The sequence below is a fragment of the Ailuropoda melanoleuca genome, chromosome 4 (assembly GCF_002007445.2).
Source record: "Ailuropoda melanoleuca isolate Jingjing chromosome 4, ASM200744v2, whole genome shotgun sequence".
Taxonomy (NCBI): Eukaryota; Metazoa; Chordata; class Mammalia; order Carnivora; family Ursidae; genus Ailuropoda; species Ailuropoda melanoleuca.
Genome location: NC_048221.1, coordinates 8,524,855 through 8,536,806, shown reverse-complemented (window position 1 = coordinate 8,536,806; position 11,952 = coordinate 8,524,855). Strand labels below are relative to the sequence as shown.

At 45.1% G+C, this 11,952-nt stretch overlaps 1 long non-coding RNA gene across 1 annotated transcript; it reads left to right on the top strand.

The window, feature by feature from the left end:
• The first annotated feature begins 231 nt into the window (after positions 1-231).
• On the top strand, positions 232-11,577 carry LOC117801758. The gene is made up of 5 exons (XR_004624477.1): positions 232-1,151; positions 1,234-1,325; positions 9,939-10,064; positions 10,514-10,598; positions 11,327-11,577. It is a non-coding gene; the product is annotated as an uncharacterized LOC117801758 (long non-coding RNA).
• Positions 11,578-11,952: the final 375 nt, after the last annotated feature.

Below are 11,952 nucleotides of genomic sequence, written 5' to 3'. Positions count from 1 at the left end.
TCCTGGGCTAAAGGTAACGCACAACCAGTTTGAGCCGGACCAGAACTGAAGCATGCGCAGAAGTCCCCAGCGACTGCCTAATAGTTTTAGTGCATTTTAATACGAAAATCTTCCAGGGGAAGGGCGGTCCACCATTTTTTGAACATGCGACCTATGTACTAGCATGTGGACACACTAAGCATGCGTGATAAACCTAAAATGCCGAAGTAATAGGATATGTATAAGTTCTCTAATGCGTATGCCAGCTTCCTGCCCCTGCCTCCTCAGCACACTAAGTAAAAGCTAATTGCATTAACCCCAAGGGGAAACACTGCTGTGGGAAACAGTCCCAGTGCTCTATTTGCTGCAAGTGGATAAAGTCTTCCACACCAGACTGTACGTCTGGGACGTGTTACTGCCTCACACTCTGGGAGGGAATGGACTCATTGAGTTCGGGAACAGTCCCGCACGTGAGGGAGTGGAGAAGGGGTGGGTGGAGCCTCAAAGTTGTCATCAAAGATCAAAATGGAACCTTTTTATTGCATGTGATAAGGTCTTTTAAAAAAAAAAAAGACTTTATTTTAGAGAGAGAGAGAGAGTGAGGGGAGGGACAGAGGGGGGTTGGGAGAGAGAGAATCTCAAGCCCACTTGCCCTGAGCGTGGAGCGCCCTCCCGACTGGATCTCACGAACCCAGCCAAAACCAAGAATCCCACCGCTCAACCGACTAAGCCATCCAGGCGCCCCAAGGGGAGGTCTTTTTAAGTGTGTTTGTAAGCAAGGGTCGCAGCTCCATGAGTGGTTTCTCAGCCTCACGCCAACCCCCAACCCAGGGAAGACCTCAGACCCTCTAGTCCGGGTCTGGCATGGCCTGATCAGGCGCCCTCTTGCTCTTGAACAAGGGTGTCGCTCCACTGGAACCGACTCTGGAACTTCCTGCGCACACCTGTGTCCCCACGTTTAGAAGGAGCTGCAGGAAGACGCCACTGGCCCTCTAGAGCCTGGAGCAAGTTTTGTCTAAAAACCGAAGGTCGAAGGTCAGAAGAGGGAACCGGCTCCCGACCACCCGCAGAGACCCGTACTCCTAAGCAATCGGACTTCCTGCCCTGTTGTCACTCAGGACCGGAGGGGCGGGTCCTTGCGAGCTGTCCAATCAGGGGCGCAGCAGGGGCAGGTGGGTGTCGCGACGCTCCACAGCCGCGTGGACGCTGATGGTCTTCCTTGTGGTTAAGTCTCACCTGTGCTTAACGTCGCAGGTGGCTCTGCTGCCGCGTCCATCGCGCGGTGAGTCGCGCGGGCTGCGGGAACCGTAGGGACAATGCCGGCGGACCGAGAAGCACTGGAAATGGTGAGTGTGCGGGGCCGGGTGTGCCAGGACGGGGCGGAGGGGTTGGTAACTGGCCGTGGCGAGACCCGACCTCCCGCGGGAGCCCCCGAGTCTGCGGAGCCGAGTCTCCGGTGGCGCCGCTCAGACTTCAGCCCCCTCCGGCGCGCGGTGCGCGGGCTGGGCGGGCAGCCGGGACCCGGGCGTCCTGTCCCGTCCCTGCTCGCGTCCGTGTCTCCCCTGATGGTGCGGTGACCACGGGAAAGGTCGTCAGGGAACCGTGGTGACTCGGTCTCCGGGGTTCGTGCGCTGGAGGTGCTGTGGTCCGGGGGCCCCGGACACAGTCCTTCCTTTCGCGCGAGGGGCACCCGTTTTCTCCTGAGTGTTCCAGGTGTTTGGGAAGCAGAGGGTCAAATCCAAGATCCTTTCCTCAGCCTAGCCTTTCCTTGGACTGGAAATGCTTGTTTCCAAATCCCGCCCCGCCTTCCCAGACGCCAGCTTCCCCTCTTCAGTTCACAGCATTAGTATCAGAGGACACTCCGTGGTGCAATTCAAACAGACGCAGTATTTTAATTGTTTACCGTTTTCACAGAGTCAGTGGATGGCTCATTTCAAAAGGTTTATTTTTTTGTGGACATTTTTACATGAGAGGAAGCAGAAAATAACCGCCTGGAACAACGTTGTATAAAATCTCCATTTTTCAATAAATGTAAAATTTATTTACTCAGTAGACCTTGAAAGTATGAAATATTTCCAAAGAGGCATGAAGGAAGAAGTGTATTTCAGAAAAAATAAAATATGTTAGTATTGCATGTATTACCATTTGTAGTTTCTCAATTTCCTTCTCCTGAGCAGGTTGTAGTAATATTTTGAGGTCTGTTCTTATTTTTTTTGAGGTATCAGTGATTTCAAATATAATTCCAGGGCTTAGACTTGAACTAGAGATAAATTGTTTAGACAAGGGTTTCTTGCCATGGAAATAATAGTTACTGTTTTGACTGTTTGACAGCAAAAAATACTTGTGGATTTTCTTGTTGAACTCGAAAAGTGTCTTCATTTTCTTTACTCCTTCCTTCCCCATAAACACTGGGTTTAGTGATTTTGCGGGATTCTTCATTAGTGGATTTATGCCATTTAAAATGTCTCTGGAGGTAAGCAACTCTGGTGGTTGTCAGAGACCCCAGTCAGTGTCTCTAAGATAAGGGCCCCCTTGAGCCTACAAAGGGAACTATTTGAGGGTTCAGTTGGTTTTCCTGGGGAGCCTCTCCCTGCAGGTGTCGTATGTGCTCACAGCCACCTGAGAAGAAGCCTTTATACTGAGAGATGCAACAGGGCCCTGCAAGGTGGGGTTGCAAGTGCATATGGGAGGGCATGGGGCACTGCAATGCAGATGCCTTCTGAGATTGTAACTTTTTCTAAACAAAGGATTTGAGGCATCCCATTGTAGGTGCACTCAGAGTGTAATTTTTACAATTTACTACATTGAGAAAGTCTGTGAAAGTCAGGCGTTCTGTGATGCCCCATGTCCTGTTCCTTAGAGTTTTGAAGTTTTTGCTTTTGTATGGTTTGCACTTTTGTAACCATTAATGTTTAAAGGAATGAAATCTTAGAGTGATTTCTTGTGTACAAAAGTTAAAATTAAATCAAGACTGTTAAGTAGTAAAATATACTATACATAAATTTCTGTATTTTATTTTATTTTTTAAAGATTCACTTATTTATGTGAGAAAGAGCGAGCAGTCAGACTTTGCATTTTGGGATGTTGGATTGCTGACAGCTTAAGCCTCATCCAGCTCTCTGCCTAACCCTCCCTTATGCTCCCAGTTGGATGACCTGATGAGAAAGCCTCGGTGGTCTATTCTCCAGTGCAGGCAGGAGATTCCAAAAGGAAAAGCCCCTGCCTGTATGCAGATCTCTTGCCCCTGCCCCATTCCCCGAGCCCAGTGAACTGCATACCCAGCCAGGCTCCTTTCTGTTCTCTGAAGCCATTTCAGAGCTGCCTGAGAGGCCCACCCTGCCCTGAGACCTCTGTTAGGTCAGTACTAAGCCTCTCTCTACTGTCTGGGTGTCTGTGTATGTTGGGGGGGGTACATAGCCATACCCCTCAACAACTTCTTCATTTATTTGATAGAGAGTGGGGGCAGGGGAGCAGAGGGAGAGAGAATCTCAAGTGAGACTTGTGCCGACACATGGCTCTGTCTCACGACCCTGAGATGATGACCTGAGCCAACATCAAGAGTCGGCTCAACTGACTGCGCCACCCAGGCGCCCCTACCCCTCAGCTTCTGAACCACTCCTGCGCATGTGGCCATAACAATGGATGCTGTGAGCAGCATGTCCACGGATCGGTCTTCTCTCGCTCTGAGCTGTGCGGTTGCTCTGCTGTCTGATGCGGCAAGCACTGCTGGGTGCTGGGGAGCTTGTGCTTTGTGACCTGTGGTGCCTTATGTTACAGTGGTGACCCTACCAAGTCTCCAGAGCTGGCCGTCGCAAGAATTTGAGGCATGCCCACCTTTACATGCAATGACAAAGCTCCCCCTCCTGAATATTCATCCTAAACCTGAAATAAAAAGAACCTGCTCACCCCTGCTCAGGGAGCCGCGGCTTTGGAAATTATTCCCCACGGTCTCCTTATTTTCTGCCAATTAAGTTTCCTTTGTGTAACAACTCCACCTGGTATGGTCTCTGTCTATAACCTACTGAGGAGCGAACTCACATTTGTTTGTTTATACATTCTTGTCTTAATGCATTAGCTCAGAATTCCAGTACAAGGTTGACTAGGATTGGTGAGAGGGGACATTTTTGCATTATTTCGGTGCTACCGGAAAGCATCTAATTCTTTCGGAGTAGTACACTTGGCGTTAAACAAGAGCCCAGTTGATATAGAAGCAGGTGTGGGCAGAGGGGAAGCATTCTCTATTCCAGTGGTTTGCTCTCAATCTTTCAGTGAGCCTGTGTTCCCAGGCTTGACATTCTGAGATATAATAAGAAAGATATTTGGGGGGCGCCTGGGTGGCTCAGTCAATTAAAAGTCTGCTTTCGGCTTAGGTCATGATCCTGGGATCAAGCCCCGAGTCTAGCCCTCTGCTTGGCGGGGAGCCTGCTTCTCCCTCTCTACCTGCTTATGTGCTCTCTTTCTCTCTCTTTCTAATAAATAAATAAAATCTTAAAAAAAAGGAAAAATAAAAAAGAAAGATATTTGGTCTTTGTCCCCAGTTCCGAGCAAAAACCTTTTGAAGCCCTTGGAATTGAGTGATAAGGGTGACAGAATATCTTTTGTTTTAATGAGGAAACTATTGGCCAGCCTTTAGATAGCTTTGGGATGGGGTTGGACACTGGAAATACTAAGCCTTGACTACAGGCTGCAAATGTTCAGCCCCAGCTCCCAGTCTCTGGAGAGAGGAGAGGGACTAGAGATTGAATTAATTACCCATGGCCAGTGAATCCCCATGAAAACCCTGAAAGACAGGATTCAGAGCGTTTCTGGGTTGGCAAGCACATGCAGGCGCTGGCAGGGTGACATGCTCTGCAACATCCTTTCCCCCTCCAACCCCCCCTCACCAGTATGACCACCTTACTTTGACCTATGACTCACGACCTTTGTCTGTCCCTGAGTTGTATCCTTTAGAGCAAATCAGTATAGTTAAGTAAAGGGCTTTGCTGAGTTCTTAACAATTGTTTCAGTAAGTTACCAGACGTGATGGCACACGGAAGGAATCCGAATGTGTAGGCGGCCGAGCAGAAATGTCGGCAGCCTGGACTCCCTGTCTGTGACTGTCACCTGAAGTGGGGCCCATGTATGGGACTGAGCTCTTCACCTGTGGCGTCTGACATGAACTCTGGGTGTTAGTGTTAGAACTGAATTGAACGGTGGGACCCCTGTTTGGTGACACAGAGTTGGAGAGATGGCATTGGGACAGATACCATGCATTGGATATCAGGGAGAGGATAAAAACTGTATGCTCCTCATAAGTGTTCCGCCTTGTGGAAAAGCCTGGAAGAGACTCAGGTTGGCTATTTCATTCCCCAGGTTTTGGCAAAATCCCAGTCAGTGACACTCTTGTGAGATAGATTGTGTTGAGGCCAAAATATTTTGGACATATTTTTAAATGGCTACTCTTTGGCCTGTCTTTCTAATTTTTGGAGACAGTGCTTTACCCTGGTACCTCAGGTCTGTGATGGAAGAGTTGCTGATTCCAGGTTTCTTAGCTTTTGTCTTCTGAGGACTGGAAGCCGGCTTCTAAGCTCCTTACATGCCCAACCAGAGACCAGAAGTCTCTGACTCCCTTTTTTTTAAATGTTTGCTGACAACTTTCAACCTTCCTCTCTCCTTCCTCCCCTTGTGCCCCACATCTGTACGAGGGGACCAGACAGCCTGGGTGCTCCCTCCTTTGGTTTTGGCAAGTGATTCAGTTCACCCTAGCCCACTCCCAAACCCAGGCCAGGCTGCTTTCCTTGCTCTCTCCAGGCATTTCCCACCTGCTTGAGAGGCCTGCCCTGTGCTGCCCTCCCTGGACACTTGCATTATGGAAGTAAGAAATGCTTCCATACCCTCTAGGCATGTGTGTGTTGTCAGTGTAGACAGTCTGAACCAAATCTCAGGTGGGGGCCCACCTGCCCGTGCATTTGACCATAACAGTCACAGAATGGGTAACCTGCTGCATATTTTGCAATCCTCTTTGCTTTATTGTTCTACTTTAAATCCTCCAGATCTTTTGATACTAGTGTGTGCCATCCTCATATGAGTCTGAGTGCAAATGCACAAAAAATGCTGTGAACATTTTTGTGGGGCTGCCGAGCAAATGGTCAAGAAAGAATTCTTGAGATGTTTTTGATGCAAAAGGGTGCTTTTCTTAAAGCACGGGGGACAGGACCCGTGGGCAGAAGGAGCTGCCGTGGGATTGTGAGGAGTAACTGATTATACACTTTTTAGTTGGGGGGGGGTTAGGGATAACATAAGTCTCTAAGGAATTCGTGTATGCTGAAAGCAGGGTCTCTAGCACCTTGGAAGGCTAGCTGTTGTTAAGATAAGGTGGTTCTTTTTAGTAAAGCATTAGTTGTGAGACTCTTTAGATGTGTGACAGTGGGCCATACCTTGAAAGATGATTGTGATCATACCCTGGGAGGTTGTGGTTGTCAGAGTCAAGGGATACTAACCAGAGCAAAGCTACAGTGGTGAAACATTAAAGAAAATCTTTGAGGGGCGCCTGGGTGGCTCAGGCGGTTAAGCATCAGATTCTTGATTTCTGCTTAGGTCATGATCTCAGGGTCACGAGATCAAGCCCCACACTGGGCTCTGCGCTAGGCGTGGAGCCTCCTTGAGATTCTCTCTCTCCCTCCTCCTGTGCCCCTCCCTCCCTCTCTAAAATAATAAATAAAATCTTTTTTTTTTTTTACGATTTTATTTATTTAACAGAGAGAGGGCACAAGCAGGGGGGAAAGCAGGCAGAGGGAGAAGCAGGCTCCCTGAGGGAGCCTGATGCGGGGCTCCATCCCAGGACCCTGGGATCATGACCTGAGCTGAAGGCAAATGCTTAACTGACTGTGACACCCAGGCGCCCCAATAAATAAATCTTAAAAAAAAAATCCTTGAGGGAGTTACAGGAGTGTTACACCCTGTATGTCTCAGGGATTTATAAGTGGGCCGCAAGTTGTAAAGAGACTTAATTTTAGCTACATTTCTCTTGCCTTTGTTCTCCCCATCAGACATTGCTGAAAATTTGCTGGGCTGTATTTTATAGGAAATGACAGTGGATCTCAACCCTCCTCCATTCTTGTATAACTTTCTGAATTGTTCACAGTGGTCTTTAACACTTGGGATTATTAAATTGACTACTTTTTGTTCTAACCACTGACATGGAGCTGTCCCAGTTGCCTAACGGGTAGGGCACTGGCTTCTAAATCACTGTGAAATGGGGTCTACTGGGCATTTTATTGGCCTGTTACCTCATTATTAAGGTGATAGACATTTTTTCCTATATGATCTTTCATCTTCTGTTAGATATATTTTGCTTCTTTTTCCATCTTTAAGTTCTGTCTGTTTCTTTTTACCCTGCAAACTAATAACCCTTTTACATTGCATGTATTGCTGATATTTTTCTTTCCCTTTCTGTTTATCTTTTAACTAGCTAAATTTTAATATATTTGTATTTGTCAGTCTCTGGCTTTATGGTGTGCTTTTTTCTTGCAAGAGAATATTCTCCCTATTCTTGTGTCAACAAAACCTTTACCAGTAACTTCTACATGTGTCCTCGTTTGGTTTTTCACATTTAAATCTACAATGAATTGGGTATTTTCCATGGAATAGAAGGGAATATAAGACCTTTTTCCAAACAGATAACACTCCATCCCTGCCCTGTGTGTTCATGGTAAGTGCTACTGCTCTAAAATGTCTACTCTGTCCTTGACCAGATTTCCATATTTAATACCGGCCCGTGGAAGACACTTCCTTTACCTTGGTCTGTTTTTCTCTCTGCTAATAACTGTGTGGTCTGGAATACCATAGTTTAACAATCCTTGATCTATGTTAGGTAGACCACCACCTTGTTCTTCTGAAGACTGTCCATTTCTCGACATTCATTCCTCATATTAGGTTTGGAGGAGTAATTTTTGTTGACTCCTAAATAATCTGTTTTGGGGATTTATGGAATTTTACAAAGATACCATTTGGGAGAGGTGACATCTGGGTGACATTTCTTTCTAAGACTGCCATCTTTTCACTTATTTTATTCTGCTTTGACACTTCTCAATAACAATTTTTATTTTTTCTCATGAATATCATTAAATAGCCTTTATTAGTCTTGTTTAGTACTGAATTAAATTTGGTGTGGAGGAAACCAGCGATAAGCTCCCAGATGTGGTCTCACATAGGATGGGCTCCGCTCTCCAAACAAGGAGTTGTGAGTACACCTGAATTTTTTCCACCAGGGAGCTCAGTAGAGACTCAGGGCCCAGAGTGTTTTCTGGGGGCTGATCATGTGGGCTCATTGGCCCCGTGTGCCCAACATGTAACAAAGTTACAGACTCTAAAAAGGAAAACAGGAGTTTACTATCTACCGTATTATTTGCATAAAAACTTCAAGGCACGCTGAGGTACTCCTATCTGTAAGGTTTTGGGTCACTCCCCAAATCCCATACAAACTTTGTGAGCAGGCATTTCTCAGGATAAACTATGGCCGTGGGCCTCCTGATGTTCACGTCCACCTGCACAGCAAGGTGTAGAACCTTGTTACAGTGGGTGCTACGGACGAGTTGTAGAAAAAGCAATTGGGGCAGGCCCAGGCAGCTAAGTTTACTCCCTGAGCTCACAGCAAGAGAGGCATTACTATTTTGCTGTTGCTCCACTGAATACATCAGTTCTAGCATCAGAATTGTTGGGTGGGAGTGTTGTCTCTTCCCTGCCACAGAACACTCATGTGCTATTGATCTCTTGCAAGGACCAGCATTCAGGGGAATTATTCCTCAGGGGGATTCCTATGTCCCCCCCGCCATGGTGGGTCTGCTGCCATGCACCACATGGGAGCTCTCAGATGAGAGAGATGGGGAGGACAGCCTCTAGAGTGGTGGTGGGGTATCATTTGCTGCTGAAACTAGAGTAAGGGGATTTTGTAATTTTGGTAGAAAAGCGTTGTTGATGTCTTTATGTGTTTTGTAATCATATGCAAATTTACCATCAAAGGATTGTGGATTTCAAGGACCTCCCTTGCAAATGCCAAGTATTGCCCTGTTCTGCAAGGTCTTCAAGAATCCCCCCCCACCCCCGTTACAGTGTTAGGAATCTGCTAGAAAGAACTTCTCTGTGATCTCATACCAATATACCCAGAGGCTCACGAGGCTGGTGATATTGCAGATGTCTAAGTTGTTACGTGTTCTTCCTTATGCCTGAGCTCTAACTCTGAATAACCCCCTGGCCCCATGAAATGAGACAGGGAAAAGAAGATAAAACTGATAAATATTATATGAACAAATTCTACCTCCACAGGAATATGCTCGTTTAGCCAGCTGGATCTGACTACTTCTAATGGCCTGGAAGGACTTCAGGACAGTCTGGCCAGCTTGTTATAAGTTGGATTTCCACAGGCCTCCTGGCCTCTCGTGTTTGGGGATGGGACTAGAAGCACAAATTTCCAGCTTTTCATTGTGTTTTTATTCATTAAAACCTCAATTGGGCGCCTGGGTGGCTCAGCCAAGCATGCTTGCTCGCTCTCAAATAAGTAAATGTAATCTTAAAAAAAAGCACTTCAATCATACATGGTGCTGTGCTTCATGACGTGCTTTACGAGAAGGTGATACTAGAGGAGAGGGAAGACTTCTTGCAAGGTTTTGATGTACTTAAAATGGAAATATTAGTTTTATTTGAATATCATTTCTCCAAGGTGTTCTGTACCTGACAGTAGAGACTGACGAAGACTTGAAGTGATCACAATAAAAATGTAGCCACAAATCCCACATGTTCGTAATGCTGTTAAATTCATGAGGAAACGAGTGTGGGCCAGAGAGCAAGAGTCTCATGACCAAGGCATAAAATAAATGTTGGGAAATTTCAGAGCCCTGGGGGAACCTTTTATGAATTGAGTAGAGATCGCCACTGCTGTCCGTCTCACCCATCCTCCTGCACACATACGTGGGGTGTTTTAGGACTCGGTGGCCTTGGAGGACGTGACTGTGAACTTCACCCTGAAGGAGTGGGCTCTCCTGAATCCATCCCAGAAGAAACTCTACAGAGATGTGATGCAGGAAACCCTCGGGAACTGGCCTCAATAGGTAAGGGTGATGACATTCTTACTTAAGAGTCCATTAGAGAACCAGTGTGAGTTGTTCATCTATGCTATTCCATGAGGTGAAATGTGGAAAGGGAAAATGTTGATAAATAAACAAGGCATGGTCATAGGTCCATATTCATGGACCTAGAATCTAACAATTTTTAATAAATTTTTGTAATTTATTAAATTATAATTTAGTAATTATTATATATTTGTATCTAAATATATTTAATAATTATGTTTACTATAATTTATATGAGATTTTGGCTCAGGTCATGATCTCAGGGTTATAAGATCGATACTGACATCAGGCTCTGTGCTGGGCATGGAGCCTGCTTAAGATTCTCTCTTAATAATAAATTTATATATAATAAATATATAATATATATTATATATGATAAATATATATTATATAATATATAATAAATAAATAATTTTTATAATTTATAGTGCAGAGATTATTGTGCATTTTAGAAGAAAAATGGGAAGACCATGACAATGAAGATCAGGACGAAAATTCTGGGATGAATCTGAGGTGAGTCCCACTCACATGAGAAAGCAAGGTCCCAGGAGCAAATCCAGAGATGTCATGAAAGTTTTAAAAAGCAAGTAAAGCAAATCAGCCCAGCTTCAAATTTGTAGATTCTTAGAATATTTTCATCAAAATTTTTTATCAAATATGACCTAGGGGCACCTGGGTGGCTCAGTAAGTTAAGCATCCGACTCTTGATTTAGGCTCAGGCTGTGATCTCAGGGACTTGAGATGGAGCCCTGCATTGGGCTCCATGCTGAGTGTGGAGTCGGCTTGAGATTCTTTCCCTTCCCTCTCTCTTCCTCTGTTCCACCCCTGCTTGCACACTCTCTCCTCTCTCTCTTTTTCAAATAAATAAAATCTTTAAAACAAAATCTTATACTGTACTCACCCTTCTTATGATGATGTGATGATAAAATGCCTACACAGTGAGAAGTGAGGCGAATGAGTTAGGCACTGTTATAGCATCAGGTCACTATTGATCCTCTGACCACACATCAGAAAGAGGATCATCTGCTTCTGGACTGTGGTTGGCCACTGGTAACCAAAACCATAGAAAGTGAAATTGCAGATGAAGGGAGGGAACCGCTGTATATTCACTCTCAAACAAGCAGAAATTATAGAAAACCTATACTTTCCTTGAAAATAGTTTAAAAAGTAATTTTTACAGTTATTAAATATAAAATTATTAATAAATAAGCTAACAATAATATGCTTCTCATTTTTTACAGCAGACATACAGTAGAAAGACTCTATAAAAGAAAACAAGGTTGTCAGTGAGGAAAAACCTTCATCCAGATTCCAAATCGTAATCAGAGGAAAACTCCTGGAATAAAACTATGTAAATGCACTTTGTGTGGACAAGTGTTCTTGTATCATTCATCCTTCAACAAGCACATGAGCTCTCACGCTGGTCACAAACCATGAGTATCAGGAATGGGAAGAGAAGCCTCTAGAAATGCAAGTTGGTGCAGCCACTTTGGAAAACAGTGTGGAGTTTCCTCAAAAAGTTAAAAATAGAGCTACCCTATGACCCAGGAATTGCACTACTGGGTATTTACCCCAAAGATACAGATGTGAAAAGAAGGGGCACCTGCACCCCAATGTTCGTAGCAGTAATGTCCACAATAGCCAAACTGTGGAAGGATCCGAGATGCCCTTCAACAGATGAATGGACAAAGAAGATGTAGTTCATATGTACAATGGAATATTACTCAGCTATCAGAAAGGATGAATACCCACCATTTGCATCGAAATGGATGGAACTGGAGGGGATTATGCTAAGTGAAATAAGTCAATCAGAGAAAGACGATTCTCACATGGTTTCACTCATATGTGGAACATTAGGAATAGCATC